Source organism: Labrus mixtus, chromosome 17 (genome assembly GCF_963584025.1).
Source record: "Labrus mixtus chromosome 17, fLabMix1.1, whole genome shotgun sequence".
Classification (NCBI taxonomy): Eukaryota; Metazoa; Chordata; class Actinopteri; order Labriformes; family Labridae; genus Labrus; species Labrus mixtus.
Genome location: NC_083628.1, coordinates 3,526,816 through 3,551,359, shown reverse-complemented (window position 1 = coordinate 3,551,359; position 24,544 = coordinate 3,526,816). Strand labels below are relative to the sequence as shown.

Here is a 24,544-nt window from a genome sequence, read left to right as displayed (position 1 = left end):
TGTGAATGTGTGAAAAGAGCTCTAGATAAGAAACAAAAGTGTGTTTGAAGCTCAGTAAGAAATCTGTTTCCTTGGTGACATCACAGTCAAAAACAAGTATGAGATAACAGGAAGCTAAGCACTGACATGAAGTCTCCGTGTTTATGGAGCAGCGTGACGAATGATCAATCTGTTTGTTATCTTAGCGGGGTTTTCCTCTTTTGAAATGACCTCCACAGGTGGTCTCTGCTCATTACCTCTCACTCCATTGTTATCCTTTCTTATTGGAAAAACATGCAGCCCCCGACTTCCTACTTTGTCCTGATGATAAATAAATCAGGAAGATGTTAAAGGTCGTCATGCACGGCAGAAACTACAAATACAGCATGGACTTGAAGCTGCTTGAGATGCTGTCTCACCTTCAGATAACTTTAATTAACTGCAGTTCAGATCATGCACATACTTTCATTTCCTTTAGAGGTTGTCAATATTCAAACACCGCTCGATATAAAAGACAAATAACACAAAAAATTAATCTAAAACTATTTGGATAAGTATTAAACTTCTTAATCTTTCTGAAGGGAGGATTTATTACAGCAGAGCTATTTTAGCTGGTAGACATAATTAACAGGTAACTCAGTATATACTGGAAGATATATTACATATAAAATAAGTCTTTGGCATAAAAAGAGATGGTTGTCACAGGTTTTAGTTGCACTCATGCAAAAAGTGACGACAGGCTGCAAAAGGACATTTCTATTGTTGTGCTTTTTGCCTTTATTTGTTTGGCTGTGAATAGGAAATCGGGAGAGAGAGAGAGAGAGTGAGGAATGACATGCGGGAAAGGAGCCACAGGTCGGACCTTAACCTAGGCCGTCCACTTGGAGGACTATAGCCTTTGTACATTGGGTGCAACATAACCACTAGGCCATCTGCGCCCCTGCAAACTGTCATGTCTTTAAGTAAAGGTACCAAAAGCCTAAACCTTTGAGTAAAAAAAACTTTAAAAAGTCTATAATCCTGCAAAACTCAAGTTCATTTTTCATATTAAATATTCAGGATTAATCAATAAAAATAAAAATCCATAAAAAAAAAACAAAAAAAACATAGGTGTTTATATTTTAGAGTTTGAGGTTTAAAATCGCAGAAAAGCAGCGTATCAACAAGGCTGTGCTGGTGTGGATTGTTCAGATTTGCGTCCCAACAAAAAATACATGAAAGCAACTTATCCTGATAAAAAAAAGGACTCTCCATGCACAGCCAAACTCTGCACCCAGCAGGTGCCGGTCGGCTGCAGGAACACACAAAGAGAAATGAAATGAGCCTGAGGAAGCTACAGGCGAGACACGTTGCTCACTCGCAAATAAAGTCATTCTCAGTGTGCGGCAGATTTTCCAACTGTTTTGTTTTTACTTATTTTGGTTCACTTAGCAAAGAGTGCAGAGCAAAAAAGCAGCTGACTGGGGCGTCCAAAGCTGTGTTGTGAGATAACACCTGGCTGGAACAATAGGCGCCATGGCAGCAGCTTGTATTCCCCCCCCCCCCCCCCCCCCCCCATAACAGACAGGTGACAGGAACCCAAATAATATCACAACAAGAAAAGCAGGAAGCCATGTTTGTGTTTCGCTTTGTTGGTCCAAAGACTCCAAAGAGTCTTCACATCTCCTGAGGAAAAGCTCTGCACTCAGCCTGGTCTATTAAAAGAGCTTCTGTCCTGATCACAACATTTATTTTCAAGCCTTTTAGTCTCCACTGATTTGTTTTTCACAGACATGGCAGGATATAAATGTCAAGAGATGTGGTTTAAAGATCAATGAAGTCCACTAAGGAATGAGAGGTCGGGTCGAATCTTTGAAGTAAGGTGGCTGCTGTTCCAGTCATGTGTGAAACCAAACATGTACATATAAACATACATAGGCCTAAATACAGTATGTACATACAGTATAGGTAAAATAACATAAAATTCCAACTCATCTTTACCCAAACCGAGATCTTTTCCAAGACATAAAATCGTTGCACATGAGTTGTAATAGGGATGTAAGTATTGTAAGTCTGTAAGCGACCTTACCCACACACACCAAATCTCCAACTAGGGTCTGATTGTTTCACAACCTTAACCATGTGTTTATTCAGTTACCATGACGACATAGGTCACTTTATAGTAAGTCACCTGACCTTGTCCTTTCCTTCACATCTAAAACCCCCAAAATGCAACGTTGAATGATACCAAAAGAGCTCAAAATGCAGAGACATTACAGGAAAAGGGTCCCATGTGAGTAAAGTAAAAGATTGTTGGAAAATGTTGGGGGGGAAAAAAAATGCAAAGAGACCTCAAAAGACCCACCTCCTGCTGTGAATTTTGTGGCAGCTGCGGAGACAAATCCTCAGATAAATCCCAATGATGTCAGAGTCCTCCTTCAACCTGCAGAGACAGAATGAAGAATGCAGCGATGAGTCCAAATCACCAAAGCAGACCCTCTCCAGAGAGCGACACTTCAGTCGTAGTTGGCTTTACTGTTGAGTTGAACGAGCATCTTTCCCCCCTTTTTTTTTTGCTCGTTGGTATTTTCCGTTTTAAACCTGAGACAGACGCATGTGTGCACCTGGAGAAAACGTTTAAACTGTTTCACATGTTCATAAAATAGAGAGGGGGAAAAGGAGAGACGCTGATGTCTGCAGTCCTCGTTTGACTGACGTTGGTCTCTTTGGAACGGTTGCATAATGTTTAGCAAAAACAACAAAATGCATTCATCCTAACTTTATTATATAATCCAACTAAAGTCACTGCTGAGAGGGTTAAGACGTAAGCCTCGTGTGAACGACGTTTCATAGACCACAAAGACCACATTCAGTTTTCAGAAGTGGGGTCCAAACAAGGAGCTGAAAGGTGACTGTGAATGTTTGTTTGATTGTCACATGGTCAGAAACACAACTTACATGTTCTGATACTGTTGCTTTGAGTCTCCTGAATGTTTTTATTTTGGGGGTTTTTATGCTTTTATTGTAGAGACAGGACAGTGGATAGAGTCGGAAATCAGGGAAAGAGAGAGTGGGTCATGACATGCAGGAAAGGAGCCCCAGGTCGGGTTTGAACCCTGACCACAAAATCAATTTTTAAAGTATCATATTATACTTCTTTTCACTTGTTTAAATAAGTCTCAGAGCTCCCCAAAACATGTGTGTGAAGTTTCTTGTTCTAAATCCACTCTGATCCTGTATTTGATCATGCCTATAAACCCCTCTATTTCAGCCCTGCTCAGAACAGGCTGTTTCTGTGTCTGTACCTTTAAATATGTAAATGAGCTGTGTCCGACCACGCCCCCTCTCAGGAAGGGCTCGGGTGTTCTCTGGCTTGCTCGCTCCATGCCCAATTGTTTACTGTGAGAAGGCAGACTCAGAGGGCAGAACAAACACCTAGCTGTGTGGGAGTGTCACCCACCTGGGGGAGGGGCTACTGCCCTTTGTGATGTCATGAAGGGAACATCTCCAAAACGGCCTGTTTGAGCACACATTTTCTGAAAAGTGGAGCAGGGAAAAGACGGAGAGGATGGACTTTTCTCATAATTGGGGGGTTTGTAGACAGACTAGGATCACATGTAAGTGTTAGAAAAACAAGGTAAAGTGTATTTTGAATAATACATGACCTTCCCACTTTAGCTTCCAGTAAGATGGAGGACCATTGAAATCTTAAAATGGCCCACAAAGAAAAACTCAATAGGACTATCGACGGTCATCAAACATGTCGGTGGTGTCAGCAGCAGATTCAGGTTACTCGGCCCTCATCGTACTGATGGCACACATACATCAGGCTGTAGATGATTAACTAATGGCTAACTCTCGTTCCTTTTCCTCGGCAGTATCGAGGCTTTTTAATGGATCCCGTCAGAGGAGAGCAGCACTCAGCTCAGTTAACAAGGCAGGTCAATAGAGTGACTTCAATAGTCCCGGCATTTTACTGGATTGCAGTGCTTCCCCCGATAACACAATCTCCAATACAGGTTAAAATGGAAAAGATTAGAGACTGAAGATTAACACAGGAAGACGCTGAAGGATGGAGTTCTGTGGAAATGTTTTAAATGACAATGCTGTAAATCTATCAGTGGAGTGATCAGCAGAGTGGCCTCAGGGGTCGTTTAGTACTTTTTACAACAGCAGTGCCACACACAAACACTGAGAGACTTAATAGGATGGCTTTTAGTCGTTCGTTACTTCACCCAGCCCTGCCTTAGGGTAGATTCTATTTCCACACCATAGACAACAGGCCTGGTTCAGACTTCATGATATCAGGACACACGGTGAAAATAGGGGCTTTTTTTTGGTCACTGCCTATCCAATACTAGTAGTAGTACCATACTGATTTGGACCTATGCAGTATGCGGACAATTGCACGATCTGCAGGATGGAAAAACTACCCCGGATGATCGTACTGAAATGACCTGGAGAAAAAGAGGATTTTCTGGCACAAACTTCACCAACTGAGTGAAAAATGCTCCAGCAACATTTGTAGTAAGAAGATCAACTTTATTAACAATTTAGACCGACGCGTTTCGGCTCGTGGCCTTCATCAGGGTCATCAAGAAACAGATTAACAAACATCATTTAAATAGGGTGGGTATACAATTGAAGGAAAGGTAAAAAAAAAAACACTGCCCATACAATACTAGTACCATACTGATTTGGACCTATGCAGTATGCGGACAATTGCAAGATCTGCAGTATGGCAAAACTACCCCGGATGTCGTACTGAAATGACCTAACACGTCAACGAGTTCCTGTAATTCCCACAGAGTCATCCTGAACCTGACCTGCCCTATACAGCAGCAGGTGTGGCCAAAAAGAAAACCCCTGAGAACATAACATTACATACTTTGTTTCTACGTAAAGTGATACTCTGATAAGGAAATATAACATCACCAAAAAAGGTATAATCAACCGGCGGCATCGGGTTTATGAACGGTGGAAAAACAAGCAGCGTTTTGCCACACATACTTTGGAATAAGCTCAAAATAATACACAGTCGCTCCACAGGAGCTTCACTGGAATCGCTGCACTAATAAACAGCATACCAGCCGTCGAGCAGGCCTCCAAATCAACGCTCCTCCATTGAATTAAACGTCCAGATTCTAGTCTTCTTGATCTTATATAAAGAAGAAATCTATATAAAGCACACATGTAGATTCTTTGGTGTGGTTTGATTGGGAATACTTTGGTATTGGGTCTAAATAAAAATAAAAATAGGGTCCTTTCAATCAATAAATCTTTAGTAATATAGCGCCAATACATGACAAGTGTCACCTCAGGACACTTTACACATTTTTTTGGATTTGACACATTAATCCCAGAGGGGAAATTCTCTGGCCCCTCTCCTGCAACCCTGACCAACTTCCACACTTTGGTCCACACCAGGACTTGAACCAGCCACCCTCCAGTTCCCAACTCATGTCCCTATACTGACTGAGATACTGCCGTCCCAAAAGAGCAGGTAACAGACCAAAGAGCTCACATTAATCTGCCATGAGCACCAAGTAAGAAAGACTTTGTTTAAGAGGCAGAAACCTCTTGACTCTTGTTGAACAGCCATCTGCCGAAATTGAAAATGGGATTGAGGATAGAGATTGCAGAAAGACGGAGAAGGATAGGGGGCGGCTGTGGCTCAGTTGGTGGAGTCGGTCGTCCCCTTAACTGGAAGGTCAGTGGTTCGATCCCCAGCTCCAGTGTCCTTGGGCAAGACACCTAACCCCATTTTGCGCCACTGCTTTGTCGGCAGCACATGAACGTGTATGAATCGTTACTTCTGATGGTCACTTCACATAGAAACCTCACATCCATCAGTGTGTGAATGTGTGACCTGCGGTGTAAAAGAGCTTTGAGTAGCAAGAAGACTAGAACAGTCCTATACAAGATCAAATCCATTTACCATTTACAGACAAACAGATCAACAACAACAACGACCCTCAGCTGTTTTCCACACCTTATTCTCCAATCTTTCCAATCTCCATTAGATCTGCAGAGTCCCTCTGCACCTTTAAGAAAAAGTATGATGATGGTAATGACGATGGTTTTTGTTTGATAAACGACGACTTATAAGATGGTTTCTATACTGATTAGAGCTCTCAAGAACTGCCCTCAATGTTGTGCTTTGCCTCTGGTCACTTCCTGTCAGCACCTGTGTGTCCAATCAGACTCAAAGCTGATCGTTTGCTCTGACTGACATTGTGTTGTTCTTACTCTCTGATGTACGTCGCTTTGGATAAAAGAGTCTGATAAGTGAATTGTAGAATTTCCCACACTGAGATCTGATTTTCTGATCTGATAAAGCACATGGAGGAACATCAATTTCACGGATCAGTCCCATGAAATGTGCATCAACAGTGAACCGGGCAGGAACAACATAGCTGTAAATTGTGAATGGAGAATATAAAAAGTAACGGCACACAGTAACAGCTTTTTCCTCAGCTTTCCATCAGCAGATTTATGTTTGGAGTAAAAGTTTGTCCTTAAGAGAACCTCAGCAAGGGTATAAACTCTTGCCAAGCATTTTCCAATTACAAGAAGTGGGTAAACGAATTCAAGGGATTTTCCTTTCAAGAGCTACAATCCAGCTTCTCCTCCTTTAAAGTGAGGCCAAAAAATGCCCAAAACGTGAATTCAATTTGGCCGTGCCTCTTAGTTAAAGCAGTGTTAGACTGAAGCTGATCTGTTGAACCCTTCCACAGCTGGGGGCAAGCTATTATGTGGGGACTGGGGAAGGGGTGTGGGGGGGGGGGGGATGTCTGCAGCTCAAGCCCCACCACAAAAGGGTCTTTCTTAGAGTATTTAAGACCTTTGGGAACAGGGGAGCTGGATGGAAGGGAAGTATGTGGGTTTAACGCTTATTCGCTCGCTTAAGGAGCGTTAAATGAAAAGAATGACACCACTGTCATAGCGTAAGGAAATTAATTAGCCTAGCTTAGCATTAAGACTTAAGCAAGGGTAAAACAGCTTAACCGGCTCAGTCCAAATGGTCAAACACATTCCTAAAAGTTAATTTATTATCAGGTTTTATCGGCCTTGTTTAGTCCATACAGTACAGCTGTGGGTTTTATTGAGGGATTATGTGTTGGGACTATTTCTTGTCCGGGGGCAGAGACTTCCTGGAGCTTCAGCTGGTTTCTGGAGGCTTCCTTACGAGTAAAGATTTAACAAAAGATATATGTCCCGTTTCATTTTGGGCAAATGCTAGCTAGATGTAGATGTTCAATCTTAGATTTGTAGATCTTGTGAGATTATTAGGGGCTGTTTCTTCATCATACATGCTCTGGAGATGCAGAGCGTTTTAGTCTTTATAGGGAATCAGGATCAGAATCAGGATCAGCTTTTTTTGGCCAGGTATGCTTAAACACACAAGGAATTTTACTTTGGTAAACTGTGCTCTCTTTGTACAAAGGTATAATATTAAATATCAACAATAAACACAAAAATAAACAAATAAGCAAAGACTGGTTCCATCACTGGAAAGCTGGTCCATCAAAATGTAGCATTTCTCCAGATTACAGATTCTGTTTATTTTTCATTTCTTGATGTATCTGCATAATAATAAAATACAACATGCTGTTCTCTAAGCCAGTGGTTCTCAACTTGTCAGTCGGGAACCCAAAAGTGGGTCGCAGAGCAGCTTTTTGTGGGTCGTTAAAGGTTTTATATGTGATTTTTCACACTTAAATGTAGAAATCAAGTATATCCTCTGAAAATAACTGAGTCATGACTGTCTACAATGGGTGTAACACCAGAGTCCCACTGTCTGTGATGTTTTCAGAGTTTTCAGAGTCCTATCTTCACTTTGTTTACATCGCCAGGACGGCCGGCTGACTCCTCCCCTCGTGTATAAAAGTTGTTTAATTGAGGGACTAGAGAAAAGAAGAATAACATACTGTACTCACTGCTTAACTGTGTTTCTAGATCACGCTCATTTCAGGTAAATTTACATGCAGTGTGAAGATACGAGCATAATAAAGATCGCTAGCATTAGCATGCTAACACAACAATGCAGCGCGAGTTGTTTTGGTTTCATGCTGGTGCTCAAGGGCGACATCTGCTGGATCAAAAAATCGCATATAAAGCCTTTAATGTCTGTCTGCAAAAGAAAATTGTGTCCAAAAGTCTATGAAGCACTTTTTAAACATGCTTTTTTAAAATCAGTTTGCTTGTTCTGTTTCTCTTCCGTTGGAGGTCCGAACTGCTTAATTTTTTTCAACAAATAAATCTGATTGGTTGAAAAATATCTGAAATTTGGGTCATGATTGTTCATGAAGGAGTTGTTGGTGGATCCTAAGGCTCGACTAGTTGAGAACCACAGCTCTAAGCCTCCTGCAGTGTATCAGATATGTACATAAAACAACAACCTCCCAGACCAAGGCTAAATGTTTCCCCCTTGCTTCCAGTTTTTATGCTAAGCTAAGCTAACTGCCTGCTTAGGTAGAACTCCCTATTTTTACCAAGTAGATATAAGAGTGTTATGATACTTGTCTCAGTAAGAAGCAAGTTTGCAAACTTTTACAAAACATTTTTTTCGGCACCTTAACACGCTGGGACTAAAACCCCAGTGTGACACATCAAGCACTGACATTTATCTTTGAGTAAAGAAGAAGAAGAAGAAGAAGAAGAAGAAGAATTAGGGGGAATCTTTCATTGCCGTCTGCTTCTGTTTAACATACATTCCTGCAATCATCTCTTCCTCTCCTGGCAGTAATGAGAGTCATGTGAGGCTGAGCAGAGAGCACTCTCATTAAAACAAGAAGCAGCTCAGGAGCCTCCATCCCTCAGGCTAACACACACACACACACACACACACACACACACACACACACACACACACACACACACACACACACACACACACAGGTGTTAGGAAGCAGATAGTTTCCACTTAAACTCTAACACTAATCTCTGTGAAGTCCACGGCTTCTGCAAAAGTGTTCAACGAGGTATTCAGAGCGATCGTCTGAGAAGAAGTGAGCAAATATTTACAGTAAATAAATACAGACGCATCGGGGTCAAAACGTGGCGCTTCCTCACTTAAAGGTGCGACTCACCCGTCTGATCGCGAAGGTCAAATCCACCGTGTTTATCTGAGGTGTGTGTGAACAATTAAAAAAAACTACATTTACAGTTGTCAGCTATGTGGGAACATCTGTTTCGGGCATTTACAGTAACACAATACAAATAGGGGAGAGTAAATCGGGTTATATAAGCCCCGCCCCCTCCCCCCCCCCCATCTTAAAAATGGAAGTGAATGGGTTTGCAGCTGCTGTCATACAATACAAAACAGACTTGACCGACAATTACCTCATCATTGTGCTCAACAGCCAGTGTGTGTGTGTGTGTGTGTGTGTGTGTGTGTAGTTTTTGTCTGTGTCACTGGAACATTTTTTAAAGGAGCAGGAAACTGTTGCTGCATCAGCACCACAGAAACCGCTCAGTGGATTCACTATCATACATGTGTACCCTTTTTTCCAATATTGTTAAATTGAATACAAGCGGCAGTTTGAAAGACTTTGACTTTGTTAAATGTTTAAAAATGGATTTAAAAAAAAAAATCAAAAAGGAATTATTGTTCAGGAGAATAATAACCATTGTCTGTTCCCCGCTCAGCTGGGGCAGCTGTGTTGTATTTGCTGCACTTTATTATTTAAAGAGCCAGCGCAAGAAACGGCGGGGCTTTGAAAGCTGTGCCAGGAGTTCTTCAAAGAGGGGGGAAAAAAAAAAAGGAAACCCCGGTCGAGGTTCTGGTGCCTGTGCAGTTTCCGCTTCAGGTTTGGGTGCGAGGCTCGGACTGTTTGACGAAAGACCAGGGAGGCAGAAACAATGCTCTGTGCAACACTCACAACGAGCCTCATAAAGATGTCAAGAGAGAGGCGCTGGTTCTGGAGGTGTTCTTCTCCTGGAGGGGATCATTCCTACAGGTGTACATGTGGCCAGGCTTCTTTTTGTTTGCTGTTTACTTTAAAGAGATTTTTGTTGGGGTCGTCATCTAAGTTCAACTTTCTAAAAGATGCAATGACGGCAACTTTTGAGAGCATGGCTTTCAATGAGCATGACCTCAGCAGCTTGTGCAGCTCCACACTCACCAAAACAAAACCAAAGAACTAGTGGCAACAAAGCCTGACTGCTGTGTCACCAAGATCAGAAAACTTTTTGAAAGGTCATTTTAAAAGCAGGGAAGACAGCAGGCTGAACCCGAAGCCTTTACTCAGTGAATAAAAATCAGAGGAACGACGTTTTTCTCTTCCAACATCTTAAAAACGATTATCTGTCCATGAAAATCGATCCTCAGTCACATGACGCCCCTCCTCGATGACGTCGCCCTCCCCTCCTACAGTCCGGCTCTATCTCTTCATTTAGCCCCCTAATTCCCTTTGACACAAACACACAGCCCTCTCCACTTCCTCAAATAACACTTAACACTGCAGCCCGAGCCGTTACAAAAGCTTCTCTCTGTAAAAGCAAAAACACGAGGTGTGTTTTTACTCCCCGAAGGCGCTCGCTGATTACACACTCTGCACTAATGCAATGATTATCCACACTCTATCCAATTTCCTCTAGTGTGTGTATGTGCTTACAATGCATGCGTTCATGTGTGTGTGTGTGTGTGTGTGTTTGCCTGTAAACCGCAGACCGCACACACAGATGACATCACCTTGCAGCGATTAGCCTGTTAGCTCAACGTTAAACACAACAGACGGCCGAGTTTATTCTCAGAGTTTGGTTTGTACTTCTTACTGTATTGAAAGCTCCAGACATGAAATCAAAGAAGAAGAAAAAATGAGATTAAAGATTAAAACATTTGGAGACCTTTTTCAGGTGTGGTGAGGTCATCGTTTCAGTCGCTCTATATGATAAAAGACAGGTGTAATAAGTGCTCTTTAATGTGGATAGGAGGGTCATTTCTGTGGATTGAACGCGAGCCAAGTTTCTCCCAGACATGATGACAGACATAATGGGAAAAGAGGACACACACACACACACACACACACACACACACATCCGTGTATGTGCTGAAGCCACCAAATTGTGTTATCCAAAGCCAGAGACGCATCATCTTTCCTGTCCAGCCTCTGACCCCGTGAGCCCTGCTCTGATAATGATTCCCACTCAGTGTCACGGGCTGTCGGCCCCCAGGAATCCAACGGCCCCTGCAGTAACGAGGCCATAACGGCTTCTTTAACGTGCCACAGCCGCCCTGAGAAAAGGATAAGATCGTGAAAGTGTTTACATGTAAAGTGCCATTAAAGTGCCTGAAGTGAGCTGTCAACACTAAAGTAGACACACTCTACAAAATGATGCTTAGGTGTTGAAAGTTTTCAATATAGACACAAATATCAGTTCCTGTAGATATCTACCTCCACCCTGATACAATGGAGGTACACCTGTCATCCTGAGTGGTGCTTAAAATATTGCAGAGTGTATTCTACAATATTTAAACATCAGCCCATTCTAGTAACATTGTTCCTGTTATGTTGAATAAGCAGCCGAGCACATGGTTTACAGATTTCATAGGAACTATTTCTTTGGTGAAAAGTAGTTCTACTCACGAAATTTTGAACTTTTTTGAAGCTGAAATATTTCCATGAAAATTTTCACCTTTCTTGAAGCCAACTTTTTTGAACCCGAAAATTTTCAACTTTTTTGAAGCCAAAATCTGTTCATGAAAATTTTCAACTTTTTTGAACCCGAAAATTTTTCATGAAAATTTTCAACTTTTTTGGAACCCGAAAATTTTCAACTTTTTTGAAGCCAAAATCTGTTCATGAAAATTTCCAACATTTTTGAAGCCAAAATCTGTTCATGAAAATTTTTCAACTTTTTTGAAGCCAAAATCTGTTCATGAAAATTTTTCAACTTTTTTGAAGCCAAAATTTGTTCATGAAAATTTTCAACTTTTTTAAAAATTTTCTAACTACTTTTGGAAATACTAGTAGTTAACTAGTAGTAGTTAGATGGAAACATTTACAATGGCTTGAGTCTCCTGGAGATAAGTGAGGGAAAAAAATGTGTTTCAGTGCACAGGTTTCTCTTAAAAGTGAGAAAAATCAAAAGCCGCTGTGCCATCTGAGATAATCTGACAGGAAAGACAAGGCAAAGCATGAAAAAAGGGTTTGGAAAGACATGAGGCTTTGCTCTTTAGGGTTCTGTTTTAGTGAATAGAATGGTGTGTAGTGCTTAAAACAAGCCCCTTGAAATGGAAAAAGAGATGCTGTGTCAGAAAATTACAAAAAAAACTTCAAAATAAAACACAAGGCAGTGATCCATGGGATGTGATTCTAGTTGAGGAAACTTGATGGTATGATCATCATTGGTAACTTTTGTCCTTTAAAGTGGAGAAAGTTTAACGCAGTGAACTCAGGTGCCCTTAATGATTTTGGCTTATGATTTATATGATCTAAGAAGTTGACCTTCAGTTGAGAAAACTTCACATTGTGCGCTAACAGGTTCCCTCTGAGTGGAGAAAACTAGAGGCACCGATCCACTTTTATTCAGTTCCGATCCGATTCTGATACATATGTACTGATACATCATCATGACTGTTGTTGGTATTATGTGTTAGGTTACAAAGAGCTGAAGTAAACCCAGCATTACATTGTGCTGGCTTTACAAACAAACAGGAAGCAGCAACAACAACTGTCAGGTTTTCAAAATAAATCTTTTAAACTGAAGTGTAAGAACTGTACTTTTGATCACATAGAAGGAGCTTTTCCATCTCGTCTGAATGTCTTCATGGTGATAATTTCCGGACACTTCTTACAGTTCAGTCCGAACGTCTTCAAAGAAAACTGCCCTGCGATCTTTCTTAATTAATCAGTGATGTGGACCTGCGCTGCGTCAGTCCGATATGCAATCTGTAAACTACGTCAATATCGGACCCGATACCGATATAAGATGGGATCGATCCCATCTCTAGAGAAACCATGATACAGCTCCCTTTAAATAAATTAAAAATGTAATAGAGTGAGTTAAAAGGTTAACTAAAAAATAGAACATTTGACTTTTTCAAACATGAAGAAAACATGAAGCAGTGCGCTCAAGGGTCGTGATCCAGTGGAGAAAAAACAAGCCAGTTAACTTAATGCTAAACACGAGGACGCTTTCTGTACTTTGCTGCCCCACAATATGCTGCTGCTGCCTTCTCTCTCTCTTTTTTTTTATGCCCCTGCCGCCTCATACAGCCCTCTGTCCCCAACTACCCCCATATGGAAGACCGGGTATTTTCCACATGTATCCACTTTGCAGAACGTTGACCAACATCTGTCTGTTCAGAGATCAGAGATGTCAGCGTAGTGATGAGAGAAAGTCAAATCAGAGGGGAAAAAAAACTGCTCAATCCAAACAATATCAGTGAAGACAGAATGATGGATGAAGGGCAGAGGTAGCTATTAAAAAAAAAAAGTGGAACCCCCTCGGAGTGAGTGATCTCTCTGGGGCAGGGGGGCTTGTCAGAGGGAAGTCACGACGCTGGTGAGAGAGAGAGAGAGAGAGAGAGAGAGGGCAGAAAGGCAGCTCCAGACGGCTGCCCCCTTTGGGAGATGGATCACAGATGTCTGACCCTGCAGGGACGCTGTCGGTTAATCGTCAAACAAAAAGCCCTTACCTTCTCTTTCTTTCTCTTTTTGTCCCTTTGAGTATCTCCTGTCTTTTCTCAGTCTGAATCTTGTTTTCATGTACGCCTGCTCTTTGTCTGCCCTACACTATCATTATTGCCCTCTATGATTCACTTTTCCGTGTCTCTGTGTTGACTCCACGATGTCCTTGCAATGAGGCTAATCTCTGTCTGCAGATGACAAATACCACTGTGAGCTGCTGAGGGCCGCCCTAAATGACAACAGCAAACAAAGAACTCATTCCCTGCATTCCCCCCTCCTCTAAAGCAAGCATGCAACTTTAAAAAAAAGTCTTTAAAGAGCCCAACAAAAAAAGGTCAATTTTGGGACGAATATGAAACATTTTGCAGAAAGCATCAGAAGAAGCGTCACCACTGCTGCAGCAAACTGTTGTTCCCAGGGATGCTTCTCGTGCTAAATAAATTGAATTAAGACAGCGGAGAGGTCAGGAGTTCAACATTAAAGAGTTTATTCAAACCGGAGCCGTCTCGATGCTGATTGTACCTGATGATTGAATTAAACTGAAAGCATCTGTTGATGGGAAAACTGGCCTGGCCAATAACGCTTTAATTCAATAAAGCCTCCTCGTATCAGCTATAAAAGCTGGAGCTTCGGGGGTTTCGTGTCTGATGTTGTTTGTGTCTGACTATTTTTTTGGACAAAATAAAACCTCCTAATTCATCCGTGACTCAACATGCTGATTTGTGTACTGTAGCTTGTGGGTTTTTTTTTTTGTCTGTGAGGTCCCACAGGTGCAGTAACATAATCCCGGTCTACTTTAGCGGGGTAGTCACCCTCACCTGGAGTCCTCACACGACAAATCAATTCACAGCTGCACAGACCATTAAGCAGACCGCTGCTTCGTCACCGGGGGGGGGGGGGGGGGGGGGGGGGGGGGGATTAGTGGAGGCATTCGGTCGGATGTTCCCCGAGCCTTGACACTACATTCATCACAGTACTTTAAGGTCCAATGATGTAGATTTAGGAGGATTTTAGGAATATTCTGAAGAGGGTTTTTCTAATTCTGAGTAAAGTCTTTTGAAAGTACGAATGGTTGAAATGTCCACCATGTTTCTACAACAGCCCAGAAAAGACGAAGGCTGTCAAAATGTTAGATATTTGATACATTTCAATACCATGTTTTAAAACGATACAAGAGTTGGGAAAGCATGGGGTTTGAACCCAGGCCCGCTTCAAGGACTACATATCCTCTGTACATGGGGCAAGCAAACTAGCCACTTGGCCACTCAGCCCAGTGTTTCCCCTACCATTATATTAGGGGGGCGGCCCACCCCTCCTTTTTTTATTTTTTTGGCTTTTTGTGCCTTTATTGTAGAGATAGGAGTCAGAAATCAGGGAAAGAAGTCATTTAGGATACCTTTCCGATAGAACACGACAGCTGTCATTAAAAGTAACGCATGAACACCAATATTCCTTCAAGTGTTTGTGTCGGCGTGTGTCCCCCCCCCCCCCCCCCAAAGCTGTAAACCGAGGGGAAACATTGCAGCCACCGGCATCATTCAGAAACTTACCGTTAGTAACGTACTGTACCAGCCTCCCGAGGTCTGTAGCCAAACAATCTCCTTCAAACAGAACTCATTTGGTCTAAAAACTGAAGACTCAGTCCTAAAACGAACGAGAGGTCAAACACAACCGCCAATCTGAAAAATACGATCCAATGACAAAAATCCTCAATCCCATCCAATCCAATCAGTGAGATCTGCACTCCGTTACACCACTTATATCTAACTTTAAAAAATGTGGTATCATCCAAACCCGTAGAAAGGACAAACCAAACCCCGGCTCCAGGACTACAAAGTTTTCATGGCCACGGTAGCAATCGCCTAACGACTAGCTAGTTGTGAGTTAGCTGCAACCTCACAGCAGGATGCCACTTCCTCCTGCACGCTGGACCTTTGGATTGGCTAGCTTCTGCTGATCAGCGAGCAACAAAATTCACGACATTTCAACAAACTGAGAAGCAGAAAGATCTTAAATTTGTTTTTGTTTTTTTTTGTTGGCAATTGAAAGTTGTTAATCCAGCGGTTCCAAACCGAGCCTTGCAGATTGGTGTTGATTTTTTTTTGATCAATCTGTTTCAGGCTAAATCAACTGCTGTGTTTACTCATTTGACAGAGATAGCATCATCAGAGAAAATTATAAAACTGAGAAAGTTCTTACAGTTGAATAGAGATCAGAAATATGCTTCAAGCCAGAACCCATGCGCTCAATCATGACTAAATAAAACACACATTATAAATCAACGTTTTCATTGTAAACTGCAAACTCGAGGAGACGAGAGAGCCTGAGAGACGGAGCGGCAGTTACAAACGGGGGCAAACGTTCAACCACTGTGAATACAGTTAGTAATGTGAGCAGGATTAGGTCACTCCAGTGACCTGAGTTTTATTTCAGCATGAGTCACCTCTATTAAAAACGCCGTCTGCCAAGGCGGGATACGGAGAAAAACAGAGCGAGCGTTATAGGAATCAGTCCTGCTGTTGTGCTCCGGCTGCAGTGTGCAGTGGTGATAATGACCGGTGACCGTCTGCCAGTCCAAACAAAAATAGGGTTTCCATGGCGCTGCTGAAACCTGGATCCAAACACGGGATTTAACCCTTGTGGTTTTGGGCAATACGGGGATCGACCAGCTGGAGGATTTCTCAGTTGTTCTGAGATTTTGACAGTAAATGTGAGTAAGAGCTGTTTCAAGGCTTATCCAATATCAACAGGCTTATCAGGAGAGCGTTTTGAGTAAATGACGTCACACTCAAAGGGAAACTACAGAGACCTGACGGAAATTTCCCTCTGTGGAATGTGTTTGGAAGAGATCAGCTCATGAATAGAATCACTATTAAAGTCATTATTACCAAACACATGTGCTGCTTTTAGCTGCTTTCTCTAGTTGGACAACACACACGGCATCTTTAAAGAGAAGTTAAGATTTTTGGGGGATTATCCTTTATTTGCTTTTCTTGCCAAGAGTGAGATGACAAGATTGATTGATAGCGTTAGGTAAGTTTGCACCCAAGCTACATTCCTCCAAGCGGGCAGCCTCGGTTCAAGTCCGACCTTTGGCTTCTTTCCAGCATGTCATTCCCACCGCTCTCTCCTGATTTCCAACTTTATCCACAATGAAAGGCGTCTGATCCAACCTTCACAACAGGGTCCTAAGACGTTGACTAGACTCTCCTCTGTCGCCCCCCGGTGGTGAAATGAACTTCCAAACTCCATGTGATCTGCAGAGTCCCTCTGCACCTTTAAGAAAAAGCTAAAGACCCAGCTCTTTCATGAATACCTACTAACTTAATGATGATGGTCTCCATATTATTGATGATGATGATGGTAATGACGATGGTTTTTGTTTGATAACGATGACTTATAAGATGGTTTCTATACTGATTAGAGCTCTCAAGAACTGCCCTCAATGTTGTGCTTTGCCTCTGGTCACTTCCTGTCAGCACCTGTGTGTCCAATCAGACTCAAAGCTGATCGTTTGCTCTTACTGACATTGTTCTCTTTTTTCTAGATCCTTGCTTGTGTTGTACTTACTCTCTGATGTACGTCGCTTTGGATAAAAGTGTCTGCTAAGTGAATTGTAGAATCCACTCTCCCATCTAAAATAAAGGCAAAAAAGCCCCAAAAATAATCTCAGGGAAGAAAAGAATAAGGTCGCTTTCAGACTTGGGCGCACCAAAACCTTTTCCCAAATGTTGTGTACAATATCCATCGGCCGCTAGTTGGAGCTGTAGCAGACTTCTGCCATCCAGCCTAATGCTGCACTATGATCCCAAAGTAAACAACAGGACAGTGAAAGAAGGGGATCAAACCGAGTCACCAATTTTTAAGCAGACCAGAGTTCCGTTTTCGGTCCACCCCGAACCAAACAAACTATCAAGCGCACCACAGTTCGTTTCAAACTGACCAAACGTCTCTGAATATGTCATAAATTGTTTTCATTCGGTTATTAACCAACTGAAACAGAAGGCACATGATGTCTTTCCGCTCTGACACAAACACAATATGCAATCTAGAGTAATCTCCTTCATACAGTTTACAGCCTTTTCTATAACCCGAGCCATATGTTACATATGATACCGCCTTATCACACATGACGCACAGAGACCGCCTACTGTAGCAGGTGGTGGTAACCTTTCATCATTAGCATACAGCTGTAATGCCGAGTCCACAACCGACTCTAATCCAAGCTTATATCAGTATTCAAACATGTCTGATACATCATTAGCTGGTAGTGAAAAAGACAGGATATTTGGCAGGGAGAAAAACAGGAGGCGCAGCAGTGGCTGACAGACATAACCTGAAGTGAATGTTGAACACAACCGGCCGAGTTTAATGAGCCCGCAGTTGCTCAGGGACTAGATTAAGTGCTGGAGGCCATGCAGCTGCAAAACCCACCGTCCGTCTGCCTTGCATTCCCCTGAGACTGACCCCCAGCTCGTCACAAAGGAACAAAAAAAAAAAAAAAACCCCACTGCAGATTCTTTCTCCTCATTTCACCCGACAGGAGGGGTTCCCGTCTCCGCCCTCCACAAGTCATCCACTTCTTTGGATGTCTCTTTCTTTTCTTTGCTCCACACAAGCGTATACACTCTGCCTACAATGGAGAGAGGGGACAAGTGTAGGGTGAGGGCTTTGTTATTGTGGAGACCCCACCCTGCTGGTTTTCCAGTAAACAGCAGGCTGCTCGAGCCGCTGGAGGTCGGTGTGTACCCCCAGGAGAGGCTCATCTCGGGCCGCCGCAGGGGTGGCCCCCGAGGACAGGGAGAGTCGGGGAGGGATAAAAGAGTGAACAAGGGGAGTGAAGAATAGCAGGGGAGAGAAGAGAGAGAAGGGTGATTAGCTCCATGCTGCCTAATCTAATCAGTGTGCATGACTACCCTACAGCGTAGCACGGAGGCGAGCGAGACACAGAGAGCGGAGAAAGGTTTTGGTCAAGTTTCAGAGATAGAACAGAAACTGAGGCCACACAGAAAGGTCATCGAGAAAACACTGCTGAACACTCTCACATTTCATATGGAGATGAGATGCTTTGAGCTCCTATCGTGCTCCCTGACAACAACAACAAAAACATACATATAGGCAATTAACTGCGACACAAAATGAAGCATTTGGAAGCCCTAACTTCAATTAATCATGATACTAATTTTGGACAGTCAGTTTTTCTGTCACTTTATAATTTGAGAACGTTTTTTTTTACATTTCAAATGCAAAGACATACAGTGTTCAGATTTATGATTAAACAAATACACTTTCTTTGCACATAAGTTGCGCTCCTAGAGGCCTCCTGCATGCTGTGCTGCCCTACAGTTTTCTTTGTTTTAAAGTAATTTTTTGAGCCTTTTTGCCTTTATTGGAAAGAACAGCTGAAGAGAGACAGGACATGTTGGGATGAGAGAGTAGTGGATGACATGCAGCAAACGGCAGAGGTCAGATTTGCACCCACAGCCACAGCGACGAGGACTATAGCCGCCGTACATGTGGCATTACGCGACATAACCGCTAGGCTAGCAGCGCTCCTTTAGTTTTCTTTCTTAACCATAAAATAGAAGTTAGGAAAGCAAATCTAGAAGTTTATTAGTGACACCAAACTATGTTAGATTTGATATTTGGAAGAATTCAGTATTTGAAAGCAGGGACAAAGTTTCAGCTGATAGATGGTTGTTAAATATTGTAAAAGCTAACTTAGCTCCACGCTAAATAAACATTAGCTAACGAATCATGTAAGACAGCTGAGTCATTGGGAAAAAAACTAAGTCGTTTTGTTTTAAAAAATAGGGTTATGTGGTGACTTTGTACGTTTTTTAAAAACTGCTATAGATTAGCGTTACATAAAGTGAGTTCATGATAGTTTGCAACGAGGCCTGCAGAGGTACTGATAGATAACTGTGTTCAAAATGTAAAAACAACTTTAGCTCCACTCTGAATAAACACATGTTTCCATTAGCTCGCAAATCATGTTAAAACGCTGAGTCATCGCAAATGAACCCAACATTGTTAATCAAACAATGCCTTCATTCAATTTTTTATTCTTATTTTTATTTAACCCAGAAAAAGTCTCATTGAGATTAAGAATCTCTTTTACAAGACAGAGATTGGCCGAGACAGGAAGCAGCAAAATGGGTTTCAGGCATAAATAAATGAATCACAAAATGAACCCTTCATCAAAATCTGTCATAAATCAGTCAGATGTTTCTGCCTCCAGATCATTAAGAAGACCTTTAAAAACATTCAAGGAAACCAGCTCCCGAAGATTTAAAGTATCTTGCAAGGTGAGCTCCAATGGCTTAGCTGGGAAACTGGCGAAAAACTGGCGAAACAGCCCACGTCTGAAGCGGCTCTAATAAAAAAGGAAATAAACTCGGACACATATGTCTGCTTTTAATTCACTCAGAGATTCTGCTTTAGAGGGTTTGGAGTGGAAAACCTTCTAACGTAATGTGACCCACTTTAGATTTCTCAGAGTTTTTAAGAGTTTTCTTTGCATTACATCAATTTTTATAGCCAAATAAACAATCATAAGGTTAACAAGCGTTAAAAAAAAACAACTTCTGTTATGTGTTGGTTTCATTAGAGCACTTCCTTGGATGCTCCTGTTGAAAGTTTTATTGAGTGCACCCAATGAGAAATCTTGCAGGGTGAAATAATGACCCAAAGAAAGCGCTGATTGTTAAAAAACAGATGTGAATGTTGTTGCTCTGCGTACAAGTGCAACTATAACAGTAGTTCACATGTACAGTGTATAAAAACCAGCCTTGTTATCAGGGTCAGCTACACCAGAAAAAGGGCTTTTCTGTCACAAACTGTATTCCAGATGTTAGCCCCAGCCGGCCGGAGTCGTCTGGTTTAACCTCCGACACAGAAGCAGCCGTTCATTTAGAGGATTTCACACTCTGGTCATGGTGACACCACAAATCCTGGCTTTGGTTTCAAGAACACACTGATAGTGCCCAGGTCTGATTTCCATCACTCAAGTTATATTTACAGTTAAAGAAGTAAGTGTTTATTTAGGAATCCAAAGTCAGGGAGAAGATGTAAATCAAATCGTCCTCTGAAAATAGTCTCCATTCCAGGAGAAATTCACTGACCATTCCCATAAACTGAAGCAAACATCCTGGATTTATGACAAAGGCAGTGAAATAAAAAAAGCAAAAGAAGGCACGAACAGAAGACGATGTGGTCTGTTTGAACGGGTTTGCAGCTAATGTTTTGTTTTATGTTCTGTAACGTGCATTAAAAGTATCGACGACTACATCATCCGCACTTGGTCAAAGGAAGCCTGGGAGTATCCTTTGTCCGCGGTTTTTAAAGTTTACCGTTCTGTTTAGGGGGAAAAAAAGAAACATAAAAAAGACATTTTTCAAAGCATCTGTGCAGCAAAACAGCCAAAAAAAAAAATAGAAAAACGCGTGTATTTTTGCCTTTCTTGTGGCGTTTAACAGAGGGGAAAAAGTGCTCTGCGTGGTCGTAATAAATGAACCTCAGGCTTTTTTTAATGGGCCGAACACGGAGCCCTGAGGGACCACGTGCATTAGCTGGCGTTTGAGCTCCAAACCAACTGGCAATTCCCTGACCAACGCAACGGGCCGCCATCTTTTATGCATGTCACTTTTGCAGAGATGACCTAAGCATCATTAAAACATCAGAAACAGCAATTTAAAAAAAAAAAAGGGGGACAAATTGCAAAGAAATGGTTCAAGCTAATTACAGAATGCAGACTCACGACCGAGACCACACAGTGGCTGCACCGCTGAAACTCTGCAGCTGGTTATAAAGTGACTACAACGCGTTTAACTACAACAATTTAGTTGCCGGGGAACCAAGCAAACTTCAGAGGTCATTAGGGTTGTCGCAATACCAGAATTTCAAACTTAGATTTTTTACTAGTATCATATTTAAGGATAATCATACCGATTTCAAAACCACCAAAGCAACAAAAAGCTTAGCAAGCGAATTCATGTGAACTGTCTATATAGCATAAATACATTGGCGATATGTTTGTGCAATTAAGACATTGCTCCTCTCTTTCACTAGTTAAAAAATGACTCAAAATCCGAAGCTTTTTCTAAAGCCTCAGTACTTTAAAATGCTTTCATTACTTCGGTACATCCATTTAAATAACAGAATTTGCCTCGTTTAAAACCTTCTTCAACACGTGTGAGTATTGACATTTTGACAACCTTAGTAGCCATGGTGGGTATTAGCTCGTACTTCTCTTTTATTACTATCCAGAAAGCCTAACCAGATCTCTTACCTTCGTGTTTTTCTCATGTGGAACCAAATTTCAACTGTCTTAAAACTTTGACCAAAAATGACCACTTTCACGACCTTACCAAGTAATCTCGGTGCCTTCACCTAGCCAAGCACCTATTTCAAACTTGTGTACAACAATACGTTCACATGTACTATCGAGGGACACAAACAGAGGGCTCTTGTACTCCTGAGTTAAAGTGCTTCATGGAAGGCCGATCACGTCACGCAAGGTTGGGATTTTGCGGACGTGGCAGATTTGACTGACAGGTGTGCACATCCCTGTTAGCCTGGAGGTTTCAGGCCCTCCTTAACTTCACCTCTTTGCACTTTGCAAGGCTGACCAAAGTTAGTTTGAGGGCGCAATTGCGCTTACGCACAGTATGGAACAACTTGGTCTAGTGCGACTGCGCCCTGAGACGGCATTTCCAACATGGTGACCGCCATCATTGGACTTCAAACTCCGCTTCTAAAACTACGTCCATGTATTACACAGTCTATGATTTAGAGTCTTCATTTTGTCAGCAGCCATGATGATTAAGGATTTTCATTTGGGAGTTGGCTAGGCTAAGTTATGATTAAGCATTTGTAAAAACACAAGAGCTATTGTGACAGAGATTTTAATGTATTAGAGAGGGCATATTCCACGTGGAAAAACAGTCCATGTGGGCGTGATCGTTCCAACCACAATGAATCTGTGGCTGAGGTTTGGAACAACAACACTGCATCCCTCATGAACACTGTTCCTGTTAAAACACAGCAGTAAAGAGCGTCACTCATGGAAAAAAAGATATATGTTTTTTGGGGGAAAACACAAGAAGTATAAGCAAAGTAAAACGTTCTTTATGTGCGATGCATGAGTGCATTTCTGACTGTGGTTACATCGTGGTCCAAAGACTTTAAATATAAAAGGTTCTGTGCCCTCAGGAGACCTTTCTCTTCCACACACTGATAAATACTGGTTTACAGGTGGGACCAGTTCTCAGGTTTACTGTTGAAACACAACACGGGACAACAAGACACAAATCTGTGTCGCACTTTGTCAAGACCAATGGCAGACTTTCTCTTCAAGCGACAAAAGAAAACGCTACTTTACACCTGCAGAATGTCCGAGCAGAAAACAAACCAGGGCCAGGATCAGGTGTTCTGGGTTAAGGATGCTTTTGAGAGGAGATGTCAGGGGGAAATGAAACTTGGTTTAATGCAGAGCTCAGACACTGACACTTAAAACTATATTTTTCTAGTGGTAGTAAAACAATTTAAGTTGTTTTACAATAAAAATGACAAATTAATGTCTGGTTTCATGTATTTAATTTGTTTTATTTGACAATAAACTCAGTATAATTCGTTTTTTAAAAGTCGGTCAGACAAATAAAGACTTAAGGCATATGGTCTTAAACTTTTGAGAATTATGATTTACATTGTTTACCATTTTCTGACCAAACAAAAATATATATAAGGGCAAAAGCTATAAACAATGTGAGCTGGTCGAAGTTTGGTCGATTAATTGATCAGACAATGAAGCAACTTTTTTGACAATTAATTAACCGATGAGTTAAACTGCCAATCATGACGTATTTTGGCCTCTCAAATGATACTTAATTTTCACTTAGCATTTGAATAAAATTAGAATATTTTGGCATTTTTCTGACGTGAGTCCAATGTGAAAAAAAGAAAAATACAGTTTCCGTTCTGAAATTGATCCCTCCTACAGCTGTCACTTTTATGAACGATGCAAAGAGACACTTTTATGACTTAAAACTGCAATAACGCACAAAATGAGTGGCAAACAATCACTGCTGAGTGTCACACTGACTGCTTTTTACTTTAATCAGGGTCTTAATAATGCGCCGCTGTTTCGCCTGGCAAAGCATCAGTCTGCTCGGCTTTCCTGCCACGAGTTTCCCCTCTCAGCTCCCGGGAGAAAATACCACAGAAACATGTGGAAAACTTCAGTGAGCATTCCCATTACGCATAGGTGAAATCCTATAACAAAGGTGTTGTTTCACAGACAAAGAATATCCCTCATGTTGTTGTAGAAAGTAAGTTTTAAAAGAAGAGGATTTGCTTTTCGAAAATCTACTTACGCGTAAAGTTGCTGGCGATGCAAGTTTGAAGTCTGAAATCCTGCAGCCTTAGAGTATCTTCCTCTGTCTTTGTGCAGTTTGTCGTTATGGTCCCCCCTTTTTTTTTCCTCTCAGAGTATCCTCTTCATCCTCTCCACGTTTTCTGCAGGACCACAGAAGAAGAATGAATGGCTCCGTCCTTGCCCTGCTTGCCCGGACAGACTCCCGGTTTGGATGGGAGTGACTGCTCCGTCAGCTCCCTCCCCCCATCCACCAATCAGCGCCGCTGCTCTGAACTCACAACAAACTGCTGACGATCAATTATTTACTTAATGTCACTTATGTAGGAAAGCCACATGCTGTGTTGTTCGAGGCTGTAAAACCAAATGAAAAGCTGCACAAAACCAATTTCTCTTAAATCAAAAGTGCGAGGTTCCTGATTGGTTCCCATCAAAGCATCATGGGAAAAGAGGTGACAAGTATATTTATCCAATTTAAGATACATTCAGCACTCTTTAACTACATATTAAAGAGAAGTTTTGTATATTTTTAACGCTTCAAAGAAATCATAAATGAGCATATTCAATTCATTGTATT

The 24,544-nt window shown here is 41.8% G+C and overlaps 1 protein-coding gene across 1 annotated transcript in view; it reads right to left on the bottom strand.

Moving 5' to 3' along the window:
* The window catches only part of lhfpl2a (LHFPL tetraspan subfamily member 2a), a 50,900-nt gene extending 26,792 nt beyond the window's left edge, over positions 1 to 24,108 (bottom strand). The window contains exons 1-2 of the mRNA XM_061060737.1: positions 23,969 to 24,108; positions 2,324 to 2,401 (exon numbers count right to left, since the gene is read on the bottom strand). The gene's annotated coding sequence lies outside the window, so the exon portion shown is untranslated. The remainder of the gene's footprint in view (positions 1 to 2,323; positions 2,402 to 23,968) is intronic.
* Between the last annotated feature and the right edge of the window lie 436 nt (positions 24,109 to 24,544).